The sequence below is a fragment of the Bubalus kerabau genome, chromosome 16, assembly GCF_029407905.1.
Source record: "Bubalus kerabau isolate K-KA32 ecotype Philippines breed swamp buffalo chromosome 16, PCC_UOA_SB_1v2, whole genome shotgun sequence".
Classification (NCBI taxonomy): domain Eukaryota; kingdom Metazoa; phylum Chordata; class Mammalia; order Artiodactyla; family Bovidae; genus Bubalus; species Bubalus kerabau.
In genome coordinates, this window is record NC_073639.1 from 20,051,178 (window position 1) to 20,075,498 (window position 24,321).

The 24,321-nt window shown below is 40.1% G+C and overlaps 1 long non-coding RNA gene across 1 annotated transcript in view; it reads right to left on the bottom strand.

The window, feature by feature from the left end:
• Positions 1-21,850, bottom strand: part of LOC129630089 (uncharacterized) — an 82,648-nt gene extending 60,798 nt beyond the window's left edge. The window contains exon 1 of the long non-coding RNA XR_008703513.1: positions 20,975-21,850. This is a non-coding gene — a long non-coding RNA (uncharacterized LOC129630089). The remainder of the gene's footprint in view (positions 1-20,974) is intronic.
• Positions 21,851-24,321: the final 2,471 nt, after the last annotated feature.

Sequence of the window (24,321 nt, forward strand, 5' to 3'; positions counted from 1 at the left end):
AAGGAAGTATAAACTTAAAAAAGAGATACATTTCAAATTAGGAGCCAATAAAAGTTAATAAAGAACAGATTGAAAGCCTAGTCACTGTTGAAAGCCTAGTCACAGATTGAAAGTCCAATTCACTGTTGGAGAATATAAAAATGTTGAATAAGCAGACTGTGTACTTTCCACGGGTTGAACAATTAAAAAACTCTACTCTTGTTTCCTGAAGAAAAACACTAAGTGTTATCTAACCTGAGATTTCTGTAAATGTAATGATTGCAAGTTTGCAGTGAAAGAAGTTCAAGAAACATTACAGACTCTGAGCTCTTATATTTCCGTCCCCAGGGAGCACATAGACCCTGAGGATAGAGTGACATTTGCTTGGGTTTGTCTCCACAGGACTATTTAAGGGGGAGATTAGGGTTTTCATTGTTTTAAATAAATTGTTTCACATAAATAAATTAGTTAAAACTATGTTTGAAATTATCAAGAATTAAATTTTAAAATTATTGTTTAAAATAAATGTTTTAATTTCTTAAAATGAGATATATATATTAATCAGTTCAGTTCAGTCGCTCAGTCGTGTCCGACTCTTTGCGACCCCATGAACCGCAGCACACCAATACACACATATACTTTTTTAAAAAAAGCAAACCAGTATAAACAATAAGTAAAAGTTTTCCTTCTCCCTCAGACTCCTGGTTCTTCTCCTCAGAGGTGATCACAGTTAACATTTTTCATGTGTTACTCTAAAAAATAGATTCACTTAAAAATGTATACAATTTTTTGTACCACCATATAATTTACCTCTATTTTGCTCCCTGCTTTTTTCATATTAAAAGTGCTTTGATTTCCTTGCATATCAAGACATTTAAATCTATCTCATTCCTTCTTATGGCTACTTTAGAAAGCTAATGAACAGGAGTATGATGATAGATTTGACTGTTCTCTTATGATGAATATCTGGGCAGTTCTAGTTTTGTCTTTTATATATAATAATGCAAAGAATGTTGATGTAATCACCTTGGCATACTTTGGTGTGAATATATAGAAAAAAATTTAGAAATGAAATTACTGTGTCATATGTGAGTTTTAAATTCTAAGAGATCTTGGCAAACACATTTTTAGAATAACAATATTCAGCACCACCAATACTGTCTGAGAATGCTAATTTTTCCAACACTATTCCAACCTATTATCAATATTTTAAAACTTTCCCAAAGCTAATGAAGAAAAGAAGAAAATTGATTTGCATTATTTTCATAATTACTACTGATGAAGTACAAGCTGGAATCAAGATTGTAGGGAGAAATATCAATAACCTCAGATACACAGATGACACCACCCTTACAGCAGAAAGCAAAGAGGAACTAAAGAACCTCTTGATGAAAGTGAAAGAGGAGAGTGAAAAAGTTGGCTTAAAACTCAACATTCAAAAAACGAAGATCGTGGCACCCAGTCCTATCACTTAATGGCAAATAGATGAGGAAACAATGGAAACAGTGACAGACTTTGTTTTCTTGGGCTCCAAAATTACTGCAGATAGTGACTGCAGCCATGAAATTAAAAGACGCTTGCTCCTTGGAAAATAAGCTATGACCAACCTAGACAGCAGAGACATTACTTTGCCAACAAATGTCTGTGTAGTTAAAACTGTGGTTTTTCCGGTAGTCATGTATGGATGTGAGAGGTAGACCATACTTTTGAACTGTGGTGTTGGAGAAGACTCTTGAGAGTCCCTTGGACTGCAAGGAGATCAAACCATCCATCCTAAAGGAAATCAGTCCTGAATATTCATTGGAAGGATTGATGCTGAAGCTGAAGCTCCAATACTTTGGCTACCTGATGCAAAGAGCCGACTCATTTGAAAAGACCCAGATGCTGGGAAAGATAGAAGGGAGGAGGAGAGGGGGATGACAGAGGATGAGATGGTTGGATGGTATCACTGACTCAATGGACATGAGTTTGAGTAAGCTCCGGGAGATGGTTTTCCATTCAATTTTTGTCAGTTGACTCTTGCTTATAAAATCTTGTGTTCTGAAATGCTGAGATATCTCTAACTTTCTGCTGCTCATTATTCTTAAAAATTTATTTGGAGAGGTGATTTGAGGTCTAGGAAGAGAAAGCTGTGTCTGGAGAGGATGTACAAATGTTTTACAAAGTTTCCTAAAGGTTTTACTAGTCAGGACAGTTTGACATCAGTTTCAAGGCTTGCGTTTCCCATTGTCATCAGACTATGACCATTGGCTTACTTAAGAAGTCCATCTTGTTAATTATTGTGGTGGAAGTCTACACTAAAATGTACATTATACTCCCCATCTTGTGCATACCATGGATTTTGATGACTATTTTGCCTCTTTAAATTTTATGGACCTAAACACAAATTTTAAAACTTTAGAAATGGTAAACACTCATAAAGCAAAATAACTTCTGGCATCTGCCTTTATTTCTGGAATCTTTGCTTTGTTTTCCCTTTTACTTTTTCTGATAATTTCTCACTAGGTGTCAATTATTTTATACTTTTCAAGAAAATCCATAAAGTAATTTAGTCAACATTTTTAGCTATAAGCAGTATGTTGTTTTCTGAGTAATGATTTTCCAGTACCTTAACTGAAAGTCCTCTGCTTTCATCATTATCAATTCGGCCATTCAACTTGGAAGAGGACAGTGATTTTTCTGCTCCTTTTCTAGTGTTTTAAGAATAAAAAGAATTGTACTTATCTCAAGGTTTTGTTTTGTTCTCTAGTGAATGCATTTAGGTGTATGATTCTTTCTCTGAGTGCTGCTTTGGCTGCATACATGTAAGAGACGTGGGTTTGATCCCTGGGTCGGGAAGATCCCCCAGAGGAGAGCACGACAACCCACTCTAGTATTCTTGTCTGGAAAATCCCATAGAGGAGCCTGGTGGGCTACAGTCCATAGGGTCTCAAAGAATGGGACATGACTGAAGCAATTTAGCACGCACTTACCAGTTTTGATATGTGGTTAATTTTAAATACTTTGTATGATATATAATGATGTATACATGTCATTATACGTTTGTCCAAACCCACAGAATGTGCAATAACAAGATGAATCCTAGGGTAAATGATGAATTCTTTTGTGGTTATGAAGTATCAGGGTAGGTTCATCAGTTGTAACAAATGTACTACTCTGGTGAGATATATTAATAATACGGAAGGTTGGGATTTCTGGAGAGAGAAGGTATATGGGAAATCTCCATAGTTTCCTCTCATTTTTTGCTGTAAACATATAACCTCTCTTAAAAAACAACCTTTTGTAAAGCAAGCAAACAAATACTATCCAGGGTCCACAGAACTGAGAGGTGGATCAGATATTTGCGGTCTTTTTGCCCCAAGGGCATTTGTTTTAGCTAGTTATTTGAGTCTAAAGCAAGTATCTGCAAACTTTTTATGTAAAGGCCCAGGTAGTAAATATTTTAGACTTAGAGAGCAATGTACAGTCTGTGACATATTCTTTTTGTTGTCCTTTTTTACAACACTTTATACATATTAAAATTTTTTGGAAATAGTGCTAATGATTTCACAACACTGTGAATATAATCAATGCCAATGCAGTGCATGCTTAAATGGTTAGTTAAATGTGGAACAACTTTATAAAAGAGAAGACACCTTGCCTGCTCTTTTTCCTCTTGCCATCTAGAAGCAGCTAGCAGGAAAATCTCAGAAGCCAAGTGCTGAGAATGGTAGAGCAGTAAAAGGGAAGATGCCTGATTGGGTTATCACTAGGAGGTGAGCTACCTGACAATCAGGATTATTTGTTGTGGATTTGACAGGAGAAATAATTTTCTATCATTTAGGGGAAATTATAATTTTAATAAGTGTACTATTATAACTATATGGTATAATTATAACTGCACATACTATAGTTTCAATTATATATGTGTGTGTATGTGTGTATATAAATATGTATATATGTGTATAATGTATGTACATGCATACAAATAAATGAGAGCTAAGGCTTCCCTTCTGGCTCAGATGGTAAAGAGTTTGCCTACAATGCAAGAGGACCTGAGTTCAATCCCTGGGTTGGGAAGATCCCCTGGAGGAGGGCATGGCAACCCACTCCAGTATTCTTGCCTAAAAAATCCCACGGACAGAGAAGCCTGGTGGGCTATACTCCATGCGGTCACGTAGAGTTGGACACGACTGAGCAACTAACACACACACACACACATACACACACACAAGACAAACGGAAATCCACAGTCCACATTTCAAGAGACTTGGTCTTGTCCTTGTCAAGACAAGTCTTCCCCAGTGACTCAGTGGTAAAGAATTCTCCTGCAATGCAGAAGATGCAGGAGACCAGGTTCACCTGGGTCAGGAAGACCCCCTTGAAGAGGGCATGACAACACACTCCCGTATTCTTGCCTGGAGAATTCCATGAACGAAGAGCCTGGTGGGCTACAGTCCATGGATCACAAAGAGTTAGACACAACTGAAATGACTGAGCACATGAGTAATCTTGTCCTCATCAAATTAGTGCCTAAACAGAAAGGTTTTGTTTGCAATGTTGATTTTTACATCTTTGTTTCCTGGGATGAGTCATTAAGCCTTTCTGAGCATCATGCTTTTACGATTATAATGTCTACTTCTTAATGCTGTTTAAAGATTGTAGAAAAATGCCTCTCAAATTTTCAGTTCAGTTCAGTTGCTCAGTTGTGTCCAACTCTTTGTGATCCCATGGACTGCAGCCTGCCAGGCTTCCCTGTCCATCACCAACGCAGAAGTTTACTCAAACTCATGTCCAACAAGTCAGTGATGCCATCCAACCATCTCATCCTCTGTCGTACCCTTCTCCTCCTGCCTTCTATCTTTCCCATCGTCAGTATCTTTTCAAATGAGTTGGCTCTTTGCATCAGGTGGCCAAAGTATTGGAGCTTCAGCTTCAGCATCAGTCCTTCCAATGAATATTCAAGACTGATTTCCTTTAGGATGGATGGTTGGATCTCCTTGCAGTCCAAGGGACTCTCAAGAGCTTTCTCCAACACCACAGTTCAAAAGCATCAATTCTTCAGTGCTCAGCTTTCTTTATAGTCCAACTCTCACATCCATATATGACTACTGGAAAAACCATAGCTTTGACTAGAGAGACCTTTGTTGGCAAAGTAATGTCTCTGATTTTTAGTATGCTGTCTAGATTGGGTATCTCCTCTCGGCCGCCCCTCCCTGACCTCGGACGTGGGGTAGCTCCTCTCGGCTGTTCCTGCGCAGTCCCAGTCTGGTACTCTTGGCTGCTGTCCCTGACCTTGGACGTGGGGTAACTCCTCTTGGCCGCCGCCCTTCAGGCATGGGGTCCTCCCGGCTTCTGCCCCTGACCTTGGACGTGGGGTGTCTCCTCTCGGCCGCGCTATGGCTCGCCATGTCGCAGCCGCCTGCGCTATGACGCGCCTGTCACAGCCGCCTGTGCTATGGCGCGCCCATCGAGGCCAGGGGCGGCGGACGGGAGGAGCTACTCCACGCCCCCACGCCCGAGGCCAGGGGTGGCGGCAGGGAGGAGCAACCCACTCCGGAGGCCAGGGGCAGCGGACGAGAGGAGTTACCCGGAGCCCTGGCTACGCAGGCGCAGGAGGGCCTAGAGGAGCTATCCCACATTGAAGGTCAGGAAGGGCAGCTGTGAGGAGATACCCCTCGTCCAAGGTAAGGAGCAATGGCTGCGCTTTGCTGGAGCAGCCGTGAAGAGATACCCCACGCCCAAGGTAAGAGAAACCCAAGTAAGATGGTAGGTGTTGCAAGAGGGCATCAGAGGGCAAACACACTGAAACCATACTCACAGAAAACTAGTCAATCTAATCACACTACGACCACAGCCTTGTCTAACTCAATGAAACTAAGCCATGCCTGTGGGGCAACCCAAGATGGGTGGGTCATGGTGGAGAGATCTGACAGAATGTGGTCCACTGGAGAAGGGAATGGCAAACCACTTCAGTATTCTTGCCTTGAGAACCCCATGAACAGTATGAAAAGGCAAAATGATAGGATACTGAAAGAGAAACTCCCCAGGTCAGTAGGTGCCCAATATGCTACTGGAGATCAGTGGAGAAATAACTCCAGAAAGAATGAAGGGATGGAGCCAAAGCAAAAACAACAACAACAAAAAACAAACAAACAAACAAAAAAACCAAACCAAAACAAAACAAAAGCTGTGGATGTGACTGGTGATAGAAGCAACATCCGATACTGTAAAGAGCAATATTGCATAGGAACCTGGAATGTCAGGTCTATGAATCAAGGCAAATTGGAAGTGGTCAAACAAGAGATGGCAAGAGTGAATGTTGACATGCTAGGAATCAGCAAACTAAAATGGACTGGAATGGGTGAATTTAACTCAGATGACCATTATATCTACTACTGCGGGCAGGAATCCCTCAGAAGAAATGGAGTGGCCATCATGGTCAACAAAAGAGTCCGAAATGCAGTACTTGGATGCAATCTCAAAAACGACAGAATAATCTCTGTTCGTTTCCAAGGCAAACCATTCAATATCACAGTAATCCAAGTCTATGCCCCAACCAGTAACACTGAAGAAGCTGAAGTTGAACGGTTCTATGAAGACCTACAAGACCTTTTAGAACTAACACCCAAAAAAGATGTCCTTTTCATTATAGGGGACTGGAATGCAAAAGTAGGAAGTCAAGCAACACATGGAGTAACAGGCAAATTTGGCCTTGTAATACGGAATGAAGCAGGGCAAAGACTAATAGAGTTTTGCCAAGAAAATGCACTGGTCATAACAAACACCCTCTTCCAACAACACAAGAGAAGACTCTATACATGGACATCACCAGATGGTCAACACCGAAATCAGATTGATTACATTCTTTGCAGCCAAAGATGGAGAAGCTCTATACAGTCAGCAAAAACAAGACCAGGAGCTGACTGTGGCTCAGACCATGAACTCCTTATTGCCAAATTCAGACTTAAACTGAAGAAAATAGGGAAAACTACTAGACCATTCAGGTATGACCTAAATCAAATCCCTTATGATTATACAGTGGAAGTGAGAAATAGATTTAAGGGCCTAGATCTGATAGATAGAGTGCCTGATGAACTATGGAATGAGGTTCGTGACATTGTACAGGAGACAGGGATCAAGACCATTCCCATAGAAAAGAAATGCAAAAAAGCAAAATGGCTGTCTGGGGAGGCCTTACAAATAGCTGTGAAAAGAAGAGAAGTGAAAAGCAAAGGAGAAAAGGAAAGATATAAGCATCTGAATGCTGAGTTCCAAAGAATAGCAAGAGGAGATAAGAAAGCCTTCTTCAGTGATCAATGCAAAGAAATAGAGGAAAACAACAGAATGGGAAAGACTAGGGATCTCTTCAAGAAAATCAGAGATACCAAAGGAGCTCATTTCATGAAAAGATAAGCTCAATAAAGGACAGAAATGGTATGGACCTAACAGAAGCAGAAGATATTAAGAAGAGATGGCAAGAATACACAGAAGAACTGTACAAAAAGATCTTCATGACCCAGATAATCATGATGGTGTGATCCCTGACCTAGAGCCAGACATCCTGGAATGTGAAGTCAAGTGGGCCTTAGAAAGCATCACTACGAACAAAGCTAGTGGAGGTGATGGAATTTCAGTTGAGCTATTCCAAATCCTGAAAGATGATGCTGTGAAAGTGCTGCACTCGATATGCCAGCAAATTTGGAAAATTCAGCAGTGGCCACAGGACTGGAAAAGGTCAGTTTTCATTCCAATCCCAAAGAAAGGAAATGCCAAAGAATGCTCAAACTACCACACAATTGCACTCATCTCACACGCTAGTAAAGTAATGCTCAAAATTCTCCAAGCCAGGCTTCAGCAATATGTGAACCGTGAACTTCCTGATGCACAAGCTGGTTTTAGGAAAGGCAGAGATCAAATTGTCAACATCTGCTGGATCATAGAAAAAGCAAAAGAGTTCCAGAAAAACATCTATTTCTGCTTTATTGACTATGCCAAAGCCTTTGACTGTGTGGATCACAATAAACTGTGGAAAATTCTTCAAGAGATGGGAATACCAGAACACCTGATCTGCCTTTTGAGAAATTTGTATGCAGGTCAGGAAGCAACAGTTAGAACTGGACATGGAACAACAGACTGGTTCCAAATAGGAAAAGGAGTTCGTCAAGGCTGTATATTGTCACCCTGTTTATTTAACTTCTATGCAGAGCACATCATGAGAAACGCTGGACTGGAAGAAACACAAGCTGGAATCAAGATTGCCGGGAGAAATATCAATAACCTCAGATATGCAGATGACACCACCCTTATGGCAGAAAGTGAAGAGGAACTCAAAAGCCTCTTGATGAAAGTGAAAGTGGAGAGTGAAAAAGTTGGCTTAAAGCTCAACATTCAGAAAACGAAGATCATGGCATCCGGTCCCACCACTTCATAGGAAATAAATGGGGAAACAGTGGAAACAGTGTTGGACTTTATTTTTCTGGGCTCCAAAATCACTACAGATGGTGACTGCAGCCATGAAATTAAAAGACGCTTACTCCTTGGAAGGAAAGTTATGACCAACCTAGATAGCATATTGAAAAGCAGAGACATTACTTTGCCAACAAAGGTTCGTCTAGTCAAGGCTATGGATTTTCCTGTGGTCATGTATGGATGTGAGAGTTGGACTGTGAAGAAGGCTGAGCGCCGAAGAATTGATGCCTTTGAACTGTGGTGTTGGAGAAGACTCTTGAGAGTCCCTTGGACTGCAAGGAGATCCAACCAGTCCATTCTGAAGGAGATCAGCCCTGGGTGTTCTTTGGAGGGAATGATGCTAAAGCTGGAAACTCCAGTACATTGGCCACCTCATGCGAAGAGTTGACTCATTGGAAAAGACTCTGATGCTGGGAGGGATTGGGGGCAGGAGGAGAAGGGGACGACAGAGGATGAGATGGCTGAATGGCATCACTGACTCGATGAACGTGAGTCTGGGTGAACTCCGGGAGTTGGTGATGGACAGGGAGGCCTGGCGTGCTGTGATTCATGGGGTCGCAAAGAGTCGGACACGACTGAGCAACCTATCTGATCTGTCTAGATTGGTCATAGCTTTTCTTCCAAGGAGAAAGCATTTTTAATTTCATGGCTGCAGTCACCATCTGCAGTGATTTTGGAGCTCCCCAAAATAAAGTCTCTCACTGTTTCCATTGTTTCCCCATCTATTTGTCATGAAGTGATGGGACCAGATGCCATGACCTTAGTTTTCTGAATGTTGAGTCCATGAAATTCTCCAGACTATAGAGAATACTGGAGTGGGTAGCCTTTCCCCTCTCCAGGGGATCTTCCCAAGCAAGGGATTGAACCCAGGTCTCCTGCTTTGCAGCTGAGCCACAAAAGAAGCCCAAGAATACTGAAGTCAGTAGCTGAACCCTCCTCCAGTGGATCTGCCTGACCCAGGGATAGAACCAGATTCTCCTGCATTGCAGGCAGATTCTTTACCAACTGAGCTACAAGGGATGCCCAAAAGTTTATTTTTGTTTTGTTTTCTATTTTTTGGCTATGTGACATGTGGGATCTTAGTTCCCCAACCAAGGATTGAACCTGCGCCCTCTGCAATGTCTTAACCACTGGACCACCAAGGAAGTCCCTCTTAAACTTAACCTGGCACAAAATAGTCCCTCAATAGGTGTTCTCTCTCTTTTACAGCTTTGCATGCTGCTATAATGTCACCCAAGACCAAAAATATTACCGGAAAATAAGGGGAGAAACATTTCTTCATTGATGATGTCCTGGTGTAGTTTAATATGAAATCAATAGTTATCCAAAATTAGAAGCGAATCAAAAATCTGTTCATTGCAGTTCACCATCTCACCTAAATTAGATTAAAACGTTAATTTTCTAAAATGAAGTATAAACCTACAATTGGAAAAAATATCCATACCCAAATAAAATACATTTCATTAGAATATTCTTTCATTTCCTACTCTCCAGGCCTCTTAGAATATAGCCAAATTGGAATCTTTAATTTTAGGTAGCCATTTGGAATTGCTTAATCAGTGCTGACTTGCAACAGAATGCATTACAAACCTGATTCTCACAACTACATTCCAAATGAATTCCTAAGTATGTATATCGCAGGGTATCATGGAATCTTCCCTTTTCTTTCTCTAAATAGTATCAACTAAGCTGGTTAGAAACAGATCTAAGTGCCTCAGGTATACAGACACACTTTTTAATGTGGAGGGAGAATTAATTTCTAACACAATATTTACCCTAGAGGTTTCCAAGCTCTTTAGAAACTCTTGTGAGCTTCATGAAACCCTGGAATGAGGACCACAAGGGTTTAAATATGACAATATTATGGGGCCATGAATCTAAATAATTATATATAGTTTTAAAAAGCTTTAAATGGTTTTATATTGAAGAGATCTAAAGAATGGTCTTACTAAGCAACAGTGAAGAAAACTATATAGTTTGATGATAGTTTCTCTCTCTCGTTAGGTTTATTGCCTCTACATAGCGTTATCTGGCAGGTGCTGTCTTAGATGGGTACGCTCCCATAGGATGTTCACCTGAATGAAGAAGAACTCCATGACTTCCACTCACAAATAAAACTTTTGTTTAATACTCTTTTCAATTAGGCCAGACATGATTTTTAGAGTCTGCTTATCCATAATTCGGGAGCTGAAGTATTCAACTTATGTCCCTAGGCTTGAGAAAAACCACATAAATTAATAAATCTTTTAATTTATAATCAAAATCCTTTTCAGGCATAGGTATCTTACACATTTCCTTGATTCTTTACAGCAATCTTAATACTGAATTCCTTTCAGGTAGTCTTTTTACATTTTTTTCATAGACTATTCTTTAGAAAAAGAAACTGTGACTCAGGCCAAGATGAAAGGCTTCATTCAGATGATAAGGATCAAGGAAGACATGAAGATGGGTAACTCCCTGAGTGAAAGCAGTTGGGAGTTTTAGAAGGTGACGACAAGGTCGGGACACGACGTGTCCCTGTGGTTTGGCTCTGGTGTCACTTTGTTTTAACTGTTGCGAAACTTGGAGACTTTCTAGGTTTTGTGCTTCTGCTCAGGACTGTTAGTGGAATCCCATCCCCATACCTAACGGTACTTTCCCAGAACTTTTTTTTTTTTTCAGTTTTGTTGATTGAGCAAAATATGAGAGGGAATGTATGGAGGTAACGAAAAAAAAGAAAAAAGAGAGAAAGGGGAAATTGAGAACTTTCCATTATGTCTGTTTTAATCCTTGTATATAATACAGAATTATTATATTATATTATTTTATATTAATAAAATATATATTTATATAATATTATATTATATCTTTCTATATGTGTCTTTGTTCATTCTTTCCCTTGTTTTTCTTATCTACAGAAACAGGAAAATATCTTTACCATAAAACATCTCTACACTGTGAAAAATTAGATTAATTTTCCAGGAACATTATCACAATTTCCTATTTTATCCTTCCTACAGACTAGCCATCTCTTGGGGTGTTTCTGAAGTCTCTTTCCTATTTTCTACTTGGTGTTTTTGCCCTGGTTTTTATACTATGCTTAGCTTGACACTTTAATTCTTTCCATAAGAACATTGGTAGTATTTTGAAACTTTCATAGTCTTCCTTTTGACCTAGAATGCTTCCTAAAATCCTTTGGAATTTAAAAATATCAGGATAAAAATATAGAGCTTGACCTTAAAATGGACATTTGAAGAGATATGTCATTTTAAAGAGAAACCTTTCTTATAGTAATACTCACAGAATTTACATTGTTAAGAGTATCAAAAAACTCCCTTGAAGCTTTCAACAATGATTGGGCTATCTATATTTAGAAGCTAAAAAATATATATTGTTAGGGACTTCTCTGGTGGTCCAGTAGTTAAGACTCCGTGTTTCCTTTGCAGGGGGCACAGGTTCCACTCTGGTCAAGGAGCTGAGATCCCACATGCTGTATAGGGAGGCCCTCCCCTACCACCCCAGTGTTTTTAACATAGCATATTTTTTATATAAATGAAGCATTCATGGCTTTGTAGGAGTTCAAATACAAAAGCTATCTTGGAGCTACTGATTAGCATATTGTCTGTCTTTAGTTCAACCTCCTTTCTAGAAAAATATGACTTACACACATGGGCCCAAATGTGAATGAAAATCAGGAATTATGAGTATTATTTATTTCTTTGGGATTTATAGTTTATTGAAATTTTCTGTACCTCTGAAAAATCCCTGAGAAATGATGCTTTGACAGTTTTTAAGTTTCTTATATTAACAGAGATGCACACATCAGCATTAAGGATTGATTTGTGATTAATTTTCACTGTAAATAATAAAAGTACCTTATATAACATTAGATATAAATCATTTTACTCTCCACTCTAGAGCACACATGTCTGACTATCAAGCAGATGGACCTAGCATTTAGCCAAAGTCCAACAACTATTCAGTCAATCAATTCCCTCTTGATGGTTAACCTGCTCAAGAAGGCTGTAAAATATTCATTTCACTCCCTTAAAGTCATTCACAAGAAACTGATGGTTTATATATCCTGTTTCAAGGGGGCGCCTTGGCATTTACCCACCTGTAGTGAAGAGAAAAGCAGACTTTTGGTAATTGGAATTTAAACCTCAGATGCATGAAAAAAAAAAATTATTTGTTAGGCCACAATCTGCATCAGAAATATGCTATGAAAGCCCATTATCTGCAGAGTTCTGTTCTCCTTTCCATTGTTTATAGCTTGAACATCTTGTGCTGCCATCCATTGGATTCTCATAAACAGAACTGAACCATGTTTGTATTGCCATCAAGACTGGCATGGATGACCAAGAAATTGCAGGTGGTTGATGAGTGGGTAGAATAGGGAGTATATACTTTCAGGAAAATAAAACTACCTGCTATAAGTCAGTTCCTAAGGATTTGTGAGAGTTAAATAATATTTTGTGATCATTTCAACTTTAGCCAACATTTTCCGTACTCTAACTTAGAATTTCATCTTCTGACTAAATATGTTCCTGAGGTCCAATTGTTTGGAGTTCATTATTTTAAATTGTGAATACTTAAGGAAGGAATACGTTTTTCTGTTTCATTAGAGGACACTGATTATGTGACTACTGACATGAAAATAAACTGCTTCTCAATACTTAGAACTAGAAGACAGTAAATCCTGCCATCAATGAGATTCATGTCTAGAATTTCAAAGATGGACAATATGGACTAGAGAAGCCCTAAAGCTTTATTTTTGGTTTTAGTGACAAATGAAGGTTTTGGACCATTGGGTTGGAACTGACTTAAAGGTCTCAATGATGTGCCAATAGTATCAAGCAGCAGATGAACACCTTCAGTTTAGTTCAGTTCAGTCGCTCAGTCGTGTCCGACTCTTTGCAACCCCATGAATCGCAGCACGCCAGGCCTCCGTGTCCATCACCAACTCCTGGAGCTCACTCAAACTCATGTCCATCAAGTCGGTGATGCCATCCAGCCATCTCATCCTCTGTTGTCCCCTTCTCCTCCTGCCCCCAATCCCTCTCAGCATCAAGGTCTTTTCCAGAGTCAACTCTTTGCATGAGATGGCCAAAGTATTGGAGTTTCAGCTTTAGCATCCATCCTTCCAATGAACACCCAGTGCTGATCTCCTTCAGAATGGACTGGTTGGATCTCCTTGCAGTTCAAGGGACTCTCAAGAGTCTTCTCCAACACCACAGTTCAAAAGCATCAATTCTTCAGCGCTCAGCTTTCTTCATAGTCCAACTCTCACATCCAACCATGACCACAGGAAAAACCATAGCCTTGACTAGACGGACCTTTGTTGGCAAAGTAATGTCTCTGCTTTTCGATATACTATCTAGTTGTCCTTAATCACTAAGGAAGGAAGGATGGAGGGAAGAACAGACTAAAGGAGAAAGGGAAAGAAGGAGGGAGGGAGGGAGGGAGAAGAAGGGAGGGAAGAAGAAAGAGAGGAAGCAGGGAAAGGGGAAAGGAAGGAAGGAAGAGGAGGAGGGAAGGAGAAACGGAGGGAGGGAGAGAGGTCAACATGTACAAAGCAGCTGTATTCTCTAACCTAAGGGTTTAATATTGAGTCTGCATAGATTACAGAGGATAAACTTCTGTAAGTTTACATCTATGAAGGAAAACATATTCTTTCACTTCTCTGCACTTTCCTAAGTAGAAACAGTGTAGATCATCACGCAACTCCTCAAATTCAGTTCCATGAACATGATGCCACCCGTTCAGTTGTCCTTAAGGCACACACAGAACCTCTGGAATTTAAGAATCATCCCAGTTACAAAGCACTTACTCTCTGTTCTTGCATTTCTGTCCCTGAATCCAAGTACAATTTAGCTCAGAGATAGAATCAAATGGCCTCATCCACATCAGACTGACACTAGAAGATTCAAATGGGAAGGTGAAATCAAGTACATTCATTCTGGACTGTGTGTGTGTGTGTGTGTGTGTGTGTCGGAAGATGGCTAAAATTTGGTAGTAAACTGGGCTTAGTCTTCAGAGAAATAAAGTGTGTAGTGAACAGGATTAATAAAATATTGTCTAAAGGAGCTTAATGTTAAGCTGAGGAGATCATCTGGGCTTCAGTGGTCAATGAGGAATTGAGAATTTTAGAAATTTGAGGGGCAATGAATACTCCTGCTCCAAAATTCCATTTTGCTTGAAAGTTAACAACCAAAAACTGTTGCACATTTCAAGCTGCTTGCTGAGTCTGAAAGCCTTGTGATTCAGATTAATCCCATGGTAACAGCCTCCACCCCCCATTGTTTTCTTTATTAGGAAGCAAAGATTCCCATATGTTTCCGTGTAAGACAGAATGACTCAGGCATTCTATATTTAATGCACCCTTGGATGGCTGCTTTAGATTTTATACACTGGTACAAGAGCACAGCAATCGACTGTGACACCGTCTGTTGATGAAATGTACAGAATGGCCCAGGAGACACAGTTTTATGTTCTAGTTGAAAATATGCAGAAAATCTGAATCTATTCAATGCTAGTGTTTGCCAATATCTCTCAAATGGACTTTTGGTTCTGGCATTAAATCTAACCAAAGAGTAGCAGTGATGAGATTGATTTGCCAACAGAGGCATTACTTTGCCAACAAAGGTCCATCTAGTCAAAGCTATGGTTTTTCCAGTATCATGTATGGATGTGAGAGTTGGACTATAAAGAAAGCGGAGTGCTGAAGAATTGATGCTTTTGAATTGTGTTGGACAAGACTCCTGAGAGTCCCTTGAACTGCAAGGAGATACAACCAGTCAATCCTAAAAGAAATCAGTCCTGAATATTCATTGGAAGGACTGATGCTGAAGCTGAAACTCCAATACTTTGGCCACCTGATGTGAAGAACTGACTCATTGGAAAAGACCCTGATGCTGGGAAGGATTTAAGGCAGGAGGAGAAGCGATGACAGAGGATGAGATGGTTAGATGGCATCACTGACTCGATGGACATGAGTTTGAGTAAACTCCGGGAGTTGGTGATGGACAGGGAAGGCTGACGTGCTGCAGTCCATGAGGTCGCAAAGAGTTGGACATGACTGAGTGACTGAACTGACCAGTGTAGAGGTCAAATGCAAGATGCTTATCCCCAATATGCTTCAACAACCATAAACATACAAGAAGTCATGGTTGGAACAGAAAGGAAGAACTATGTAAAAAACTTCCAATTTCTTAAGATGAGGTCTGCCAAAGTTACCCATCACCATATTCGTTTCCTTATGGTTTGTGCCTCCAATATGTGTAGGGGTCCTTTGAGATATGTAGCTTGCATAGGCCTCCTGATTTCAACCCAGGGAGTTGAAATGGACAAATGCAGTTACCCATCTCCATTTTCATACATGAATTTTTAAAAATGTGCTTCATTAGTAAGTTTTAACACAGTTTGCTAGGTCAAATAGTTTGATTCTTGTCAAAAATTTGAGAATAATTCTCCCTTTCATATCTCTAAGGACCCGTGGTCACCAAGTCCTATGGACTCTGTCCTCTAAATATTTCTTACTTTGGTCTCTTCTTTGGCTAAAATCTTAATGAAGTCTTAGTAGCTCTGCCTGCTCTATGGACCTAAAAATGGAGCTCCTAAATGTTTTCAATGGTATCAAATTACCATCTTTTGAGGATTTTTTTTTTTAATTGAAGTATAGTTGATTTACAAAGTTGTGGTAGCTTCAGATATACAGGAAAGTGATATATACATATAAATAAATTATTTTTCAGGTTCTTTTCTCATAGATTATTACAAAATTATTCATAGTTTTTTGAGAATAGAATTTTAAAAAATAATAATCAAGTATAATCTGGAACTATATTTGAATAAGAATATGACTAAGCCAAGTTTTAAAATCTGTAGTAGGTATTTTTCATGTGATTTTTACCATTAGACTTCAAGGTTTTAATCAAAAAGCATATCATTTAAATGAGGATCTAGATCCAAGGACTTACAAGGACAACACTAAGTTAGATAAATGAGATTGATATGTTTGTTAGCAAATTAGTCTCAGCACTATATTAATATTTGCAAAGCGGCTCTGGGTAGGGCTATGTCCTCTGTGTCTTAGCAAATATATGTCAACTAAATATTTTAGAATAACCCATTGTTTAAGGCATCCCAGCAAAATAGCAAATAAGTCTCCTGGTTTAAAATTTTTCAACACCTTTGAAACACTATAAAATCATGCTCTGTGTGACAATGAATCCATTAGTCAGGTTTCTTGTAACGCTCAGACACTTGCCCACTGTACAGCTGCTTTACACCTGCTAGGGAATGATCTTCACACACTAAGTATGCTTAGTTCAATTTAAAGTTGGGCGCAATCTGTGAACATGAATTATTTAAATCCCTGAAGTCTTTGGGGGAAAAAGACATTTTAAAACTTTTTAAAATAATAACTTAAATCCAGACACATTAACTCCACAGAGGGGGAAACGTATCAGGTCATGCCTCTTGGATCAAAAATATGACTGAAAAAATTTTTTAAATATATTTTTGTTGAATATAATTTGCATACAGGGAAATACCAAAATGTTAATTGTGTCTGTCAAGGTTTTACCAAATGCATACTAATGCCTGCGCGGCACGGAATGCTTTCATCACCACGGAAATTTTCCTCTGTCCCTTCCCAGTTAAAACCCTGCCTGAAGAAATAGCATAATCTGTTTTGCCTGCTCTAGAGCATTATATAAATAGAATCTTACAATAAGGACTTTGTTGGGTCTCTCTTCTTTCATTCAGCAGAGTTTTGGTGAATTTTAGAGCAGCAAATCTCAAGATTCACCCATGTTGTTGGATGTTTTGGCCATTTGTTCCTTTTTATTATTGAGTAGTATTTAACTGGAGAAGGCAATGGCACCCCACTCCAGTACTCTTGCCTGGAAATCCATGGACGGAGGAGCCTGGAAGGCTGCAGTCACGAAAAGTTGGACACGACTGAGTGACTTCACTTTCACTTTTCACTTTCATGCATTGGAGAAGGAAATAGCAACCCACTCCAGTGTTCCTGCCTGGAGAATCCCAGGGATGGGGAAGCCTGGTGGGCTGCCGTCTATGGGGTCACACAGAGTCAGACACGACCGAAGCGACTTAGCAGCAGCAGCAGCAGTATTTAACTGTATGACTATACCACATTTTGTTACTCTGCTTTTTTGTTGGTGTACTGCTCTATATCTGGTTTGGGGTTATTGCAAATAAAAGTTATGGTACCTAGGAGTGCAGTTGCTGAGTTGAGAAGTATGGTAAGTATATGCTTAACTTCATAAAAAATTGCCAAACTGTTTTCCAGAAGTTTTATACTATTTAAAACACCCAACATTATATTATTTAACACAATGGATTCAGCCATAAAAAAGAATGAAATAATGCCATTTGCAGCAAGATGAATGGGTCTAGAGATGATATGCTAAGTGAAGTAAGTCAGACAGAAAAAAACAAATGTATGATATCACCTACATGTGGAATCTTTAAAAATGATACAAATGAACTTATTAACAAAACAGATATAGACTCACAGGCATGGAAAACAACTTATGGTTATCAAAGGGGAAAAGGGAAGAGGGATAAATTAGGAATTTGGGATTAATAGATACACACTACTATGTATAAAATAAAAGCAAGGACCTACTGTATAGCACAGGGAACTATATTCAATATCTTGCAATAAACTATAATGTAAAAGAAACTGAAATATATATATAACTGAATTATTCTACATATATCTGAAACTAACACAAAGTGTAAATCAACTATATTTCATTAAAAATTTAAAGAAAAAGTCCTTTTAAGATAACATTCCTTCTTGATATTGTATGGGACCGCAATAACCCACTACTTTGTACTTACAGATTTGGAGTATGCAAATTGTCACTAACATGTCATTTACTGTACAGCCCTCTGTCTGAAAAAAACCCATATAACTGTGCTTTAAATTCTAATGGACAGAACTGCTCTCACAGCTTCCTGAGAATCTGTTACCTGGTTATGATTCTCAATTTGGCTTGAATACAATTTTTCATTCCTTTCTTAGATCAACTGATTAATTTTTCATTGACAGTTTTTTTTTTTTTCTGGTAGAAAAAAAATCTTTTTATAAGCACATCCTGCATCTTGCACACTCAAGGCCCCTGAAGTAGAAGCAAAAATGAAACAAAATGATTAACTGAGAGCCCCCAAGCTTTTGTAGAACAATAGGGAACCCATGGAAACAACTTGCCAACAGCCCACTGAGCTTGCGCAGGTGTACAGGGGGACTTAGAATGACCATAGTGAACTTTAGATGTCATAGGCTGAAAGCTCACAGCATGCAACACAACACAAAAAGCACTTCTGAATCTGTTCATGTGATCAATAAAAAGTATGATGGACAGTCTCACCTGCACAAAGAACTGAAATTTAGAATTACTTTCCACCAATCACTCCCAAGCCTCCTCTCCCTTCTACTCTCTGCTTCCACAATTAATACTGCACTCAGAAAGATGATGGGGAGATATCTGAGCATTGCTGTCTGACTCCTTGCTTGGCTGGAGAAATGGCAGAATAGCCATTTCTCTTCCTGCAGAAGACTCTTGCCTCTGTATTTATTCTTTCTGTTATGCAAAGACAAGGTGCCCACGTGCTGGGTTACTCTTTCTTGTGTATTTTTGTTGAGAATACATTCTGTAGCCAGAATCTTGCGTGTTTATTTTCTTAATGGGGAACTTTTATGACCAGAAGATTTAATTTAGTTTTTTTTTTAAGTCTTTATTGAATTTGTTACAATATCATTTCTGCTTTTTATGTTGTTTTTTTTTTTTTTGGCAGTGAGGCAGGTGGGATCTTAACTCCCTGACCAGGGATCTCGAACCCGAACCCCCACTCCCTGCAGTAGAAGGCAAAGTCTTAACCACTGGAATGCCAATGAAGTCCCAATATTTAGTTTTGATGATGTGTGGTTTGTCAATATTTTTCTTGGAAGGTTAATGCTTTCTGAGTATTAACCCCAAATTCTGCTATCACTGTACTGGTGTGAGCAGAAGTGTGTGGTTGAACAGGGATAAGTGAAAGTACAAAATTTTCATTTACCAGAGTAAAGAGTCAAAAAACAATCTAGGATTAAAAATTCTGTTCTATTTAGAAATAAAACATAATGTGGCATTTAGAAATATAAAGAGAAACAAGAAAGTGTTAAAATTAATTGATAGTGAATGTCACCTTGGAATAGGATTCACACACAAGCATATGTGGCTGCTTTTGTTTCAATCGTGAATCTTTGTATATTATTTAGCTTGTGAAAAATTATGTACACAGATTATTTTTATTAAAAAAAGAGACAAACTTAATAGCATAGAACCCTCTTTTGTGTGGGTCTCATAGAAAGATCTGTAATGTAACTTTTCTTCTTGATAATTTTTATGCTGAAACATAATTTCTCAATTTTGAATACTACTGACATTTTAATCCTTTTATTTTTAAGTAAGGAGAGGAAAACCATTTGTAGGGGAAAAAAATCACATGAATAGGTTGAACTGTGCTTTATTTTGTAATACCAACTCTTAAGGTTAGATCATCATGACATCATTCTAAATAAATTGCCCTCTCTTTCTAATATCTTGTACAGGTAACAACACCATTAAGGCAACAACTAGAAAGGAAAAGAGGTCACAATGATAGCTGAACAGGCATACTTATAAGCAGGAACTTCAATTCTTTTTACAAGACTTCATGAAGAAAGAAATTAAATGGGTTGGAAATAATGAGAAAAGAAAAGAGAAGGTGGGGTAGTATATGATCTAGTTAGAAACTTTTCAGCATCTTCTGGTACTAAGTTGCTTCAGTCGTGTCCGACACTGTGCAACCCCATAGATGGCAGCCCACCAGGTTCCCCCATCCCTGGGATTCTCCAGGCAAGAACACTGGGTTGCCATTTTCTTCTCCAATGCAGGAAAGTGAAAAGTGAAAGTGAAATTGCTCAGTCGTGTCTGACTCTTAGCGACCCCAAGGACTACAGTCTACCGGGCTCCTCCATCCATGGGATTTTCTAGGCAAGAGTTCTGGAGTGGGGTGCCATTGCCTGCTACAAAGCACCATCCCTCACCTCAGAGTTTAAGACCAAAGAAACACCATATTTTTTTACCTTCTTGTTGCGTTGTCACTAAGTCGTGTCCAACTGTTTGCAACACCATGGACTGTAGCCTGCCAGGCCCTTTTGTCCATGAGAATTTCCAGGCAAGAATACTGGAGTGGGTTGCCATTTCCTTCCCCAGGGGACCTTCCCAACCCAGGGATTGACCCCAAGTCTCCTGCAATGCAGGCAGATTCTTTACCACTCAGCCACTAAGTGCCGGGGTCCAGCCCCAGCTGATCCAGGGTATTCGAAGGAGAGACGGCATAGGTGAGGGTCAGGAAACAACTGCTTAATTACACTTTAATTAAGGATACAAAGAGTAATAGAATAAGGATAGCTCAGTAGGAAAATTCAGTGGAGAAAAGAGGCTGACTAGCTTGGTTTACGCGGGAGACCAATAAAACTTCAAGACAAGAAGTTTGCACCACTTACGTAGGCCGCAGGCGTCCTTCCGTTCTCCTGAAGGAGAGGAGACACTGAGGCCTCCCCGGTCGGATCTTAGAAGCCCAGGCATAATTAGCAAGCATGGTGGGTTCCGCGCTCCAGATGGAGACTCAGCCAGAATTTGGGAGAGAGAGCGACATGGGGAGACCAAGTTTTGGTGAACAAGGCCCGCACTTTATTTTCCAAAGTAGTTTTTATACCTTAAGTTGTGCATAGAGGATAATGGGGGAAGGGGTGGAGTCATGCAAGGACAGCAGTTCCTGGTCCTAATCGAAGCCAGGCTTTCAAACTTATCATATGCAAAAGTTCAGGTGATTGACATCATCTTCTGGCCAGGAGGCCTGTTAACATTTTAAGAAACTTATTTTTCTCTAAAGGTGATTATTCCGAAGTCAGGCACCAGCCTCCAAAAAAGCATTGGACAAAGCTGCATTTTACATTTCTATACACCCATTATATCAATCAATACACTGCCAAGGACACAGTAGGTAAGGAGTATGGAGACTTAGCAGCAAACATTGGCCCAACAAGTGAAAAACCCTTCACCAATACAATTTCTAATCAATCTTTTAACTACTCAAAGGAATCTGTGTTTAGGCAGTTTAGAACACCTCCTGCCTCTCACAGTTGGGAGGCTCTGAACAATCACATGTGGCCGGAAAAACCTATTCAGGCAGGCTAGAGGATTTCCAAAGGAGTTTGTAGGTTAAACACTGTCACACCCAGGAATTATTAACTGGAGCTGTAAGCTAACTCTTTTTTCAGAGAGAGGTAGTGGGGGACAGCCCCCCGTAAAGTCAGAGGTGTAGGTGAAAGCACAAAGCAGAAAGTAGGCAGACTCTGGTTTGGGGGTAGATGCTCGAGAATTTCCAGGGGGACTCCTGAGGCTCGATCCCGCCTTTGCGTATGCCAAGCCTCCTTCCTCATGACCTTTGTCATGGGCGGAGTTCCTCACGCTGGCTCCCAGCAGTGATAGAATTCCAGTTGAGCTATTCCAGATCCTGAAAGATGATGCTGTGGAAAGTGCTGCACTCAATATGCAATATGCACTCAATATGCAATATGCCGGCTCCCGGCAACTAAGGAAGCACTATCCTCCTAGTTCAGTTCAGTTCAGTTCAGTCGCTCAGCCCTGTCCGACTCTTTGCGACCTCATGAATTGCAGCATGCCAGGCCTCCCTGTCCATCACCATCTCCCGGAGTTCACTCAAACTCATGTCCATTGAGTCAATGATGCCATCCAGCCATCTCATCCTCTGTTGTCCCCTTCTCCTCCTGCCCCCAATCCCTCCCAGCATCAGAGTCTTTTCCAGTGAGTCAACTCTTCGCATGAGGTGGCCAAAGTACTGGAGTTTCAGCTTTAGCATCAGTCCTTTCAAAGAACACCCAGTGCTGATCTCCTTTAGAATGGACTGGTTGGATCTCCTTGCAGTCCAAGGGACTCTCAAGAGTCTTCTCCAACACCACAGTTCAAAAGCATCAACTCTTCGGCACTCAGCTTTCTTCACAGTCCAACTCTCACATCCATACATGACCACTGGAAAAACCATAGCCTTGACTAGATGGACCTTTGTTGGCATAACAAATCTTTAAAAATATTTCCACTTTTATTTGATCACAGAGAAAAGTATTTGAGAGACAAGAGCTTTATGAGCCATCTCTTTAAACTAGAAGGTCTCAAGAAGAAAAGAAACAGATATGCAATGAAATTTCCCCTTTTCTCTCACCTCCTTCCACTTGATGGTGTGATCACTCACTTAGAGCCAGACATCCTAGAATGGGAAATCCAGTGGGCCTTAGGAAGCATCACTACGGACAAAGCTAGTGGAGGTGATGGAATTCCAGTTGAGCTATTTCAAAACCTGAAAGATGATGCTGTGAAAGTGCTGCACTCAATATGCCAGCAAAGTTGGAAAACTCAGCAGTGGCCACAGGACTGGAAAAGGTCAGTTTTCATTCCAATCCCAAGGAAAGGCAATGCCAAAGAATGCTCAAACTACCACACAATTGCACTCATTTCACACGCTAGTAAAGTAATGCTCAAAATTCTCCAAGCCAGGCTTCAGCAATACGTGAATCGTGAACTTCCAGATGTTCAAGCTGGTTTTAGAAAAGGCAGAGGAACCAGAGATCAAATTGCCAACATCTGCTGGATCATCAAAAAAGCAAGAGAGGTCCAGAAAAATATCTATTTCTACTTTATTGACTATGCCAAAGCCTTTGACTGTGTGGATCACAATAAACCCTAACCCTGATCACGATTGTTCTCAATTCCTAACTTTAAACTATGAAGCTCGGGAGGATCTAAAGAATACCCCATTAGACAATCCTGACATGGAAATGTCACGCGAGTGTATGTTCCTCGGTTCTTTGTCTCATCACAACAAGGATTTGGAGCAACGGACATTAAAGCCCTTGGCGCATCACAGCTCTCGGGTCTTGGACAAACCGTGTTACAGCTCTTAGGCAAATCAGTGTTACAGCTCCATTTTATTTAGAAGATAGCAGGAGAATCCAAGACTCAAAGAGAAGGGAGTGGAGAAGTGCGTGGGGAGGGAGAAAGAGAGAGAGAGAGTGCGCACATGCACGCGTGAGAGAGAGTCCGAGAGAAAGTGCTTTGGCTCCTCCTTTTATATGTTTTTTCCTCCACCTGGGCCTGCCCTATGCAAATTGGGCTTAGCCAGGAGTGCTGTTTGTTCTGCCTGAAGTTTTCACTCTGGTCCTTGGACCTTCCTTTGACCTTCCTTGTCTTTTAGCCACTGCCATTTTGGACTCCTTTTCCCTATTCTACCTACCTAACAGAAATATTTACAGATGGCAGTTCTTTTGTTCAGGATGGAAAGCGTAAAGCAGGTTATGCCGTGGTGACTGCTGAACAGGCTTTGGAAGCAAAATCTCTCCCCCAGGGAACCAGTGCTCTGTTAGCGGAGCTTGTGGCTCTGACCCGAGCTCTAGAGTTAAGCAAAAGGCAGCGGATAGGCCTGATAATCTATGTGAGTCTACTTCTGCTGACTCCAAATATCCTGAGTCTGCCGTTGGATCCTCAAGACAATGTCTTCCTGTCCTGGGCTCACTCCTATGCTGCATTCCACAATCGGTCTAACTGCTGGGTCTTCGGAGCGCGCCCGTGGTGGACATCCCCACTTCAAGGAAAAGACTTTCTCCAAGTCTGTGAATACCTTCGACAACAATCACATGCGATGCCTCTTCTTCATCTGATGACATCTACCAACCCTAAAATGGACTGGTGTAACACTTTTCACTTTAACTATGGACATGATGTGACTTTTAATTTTGATTCTGAATGTTGTGTTTTTGCTGTTTGCTCCCTGCAT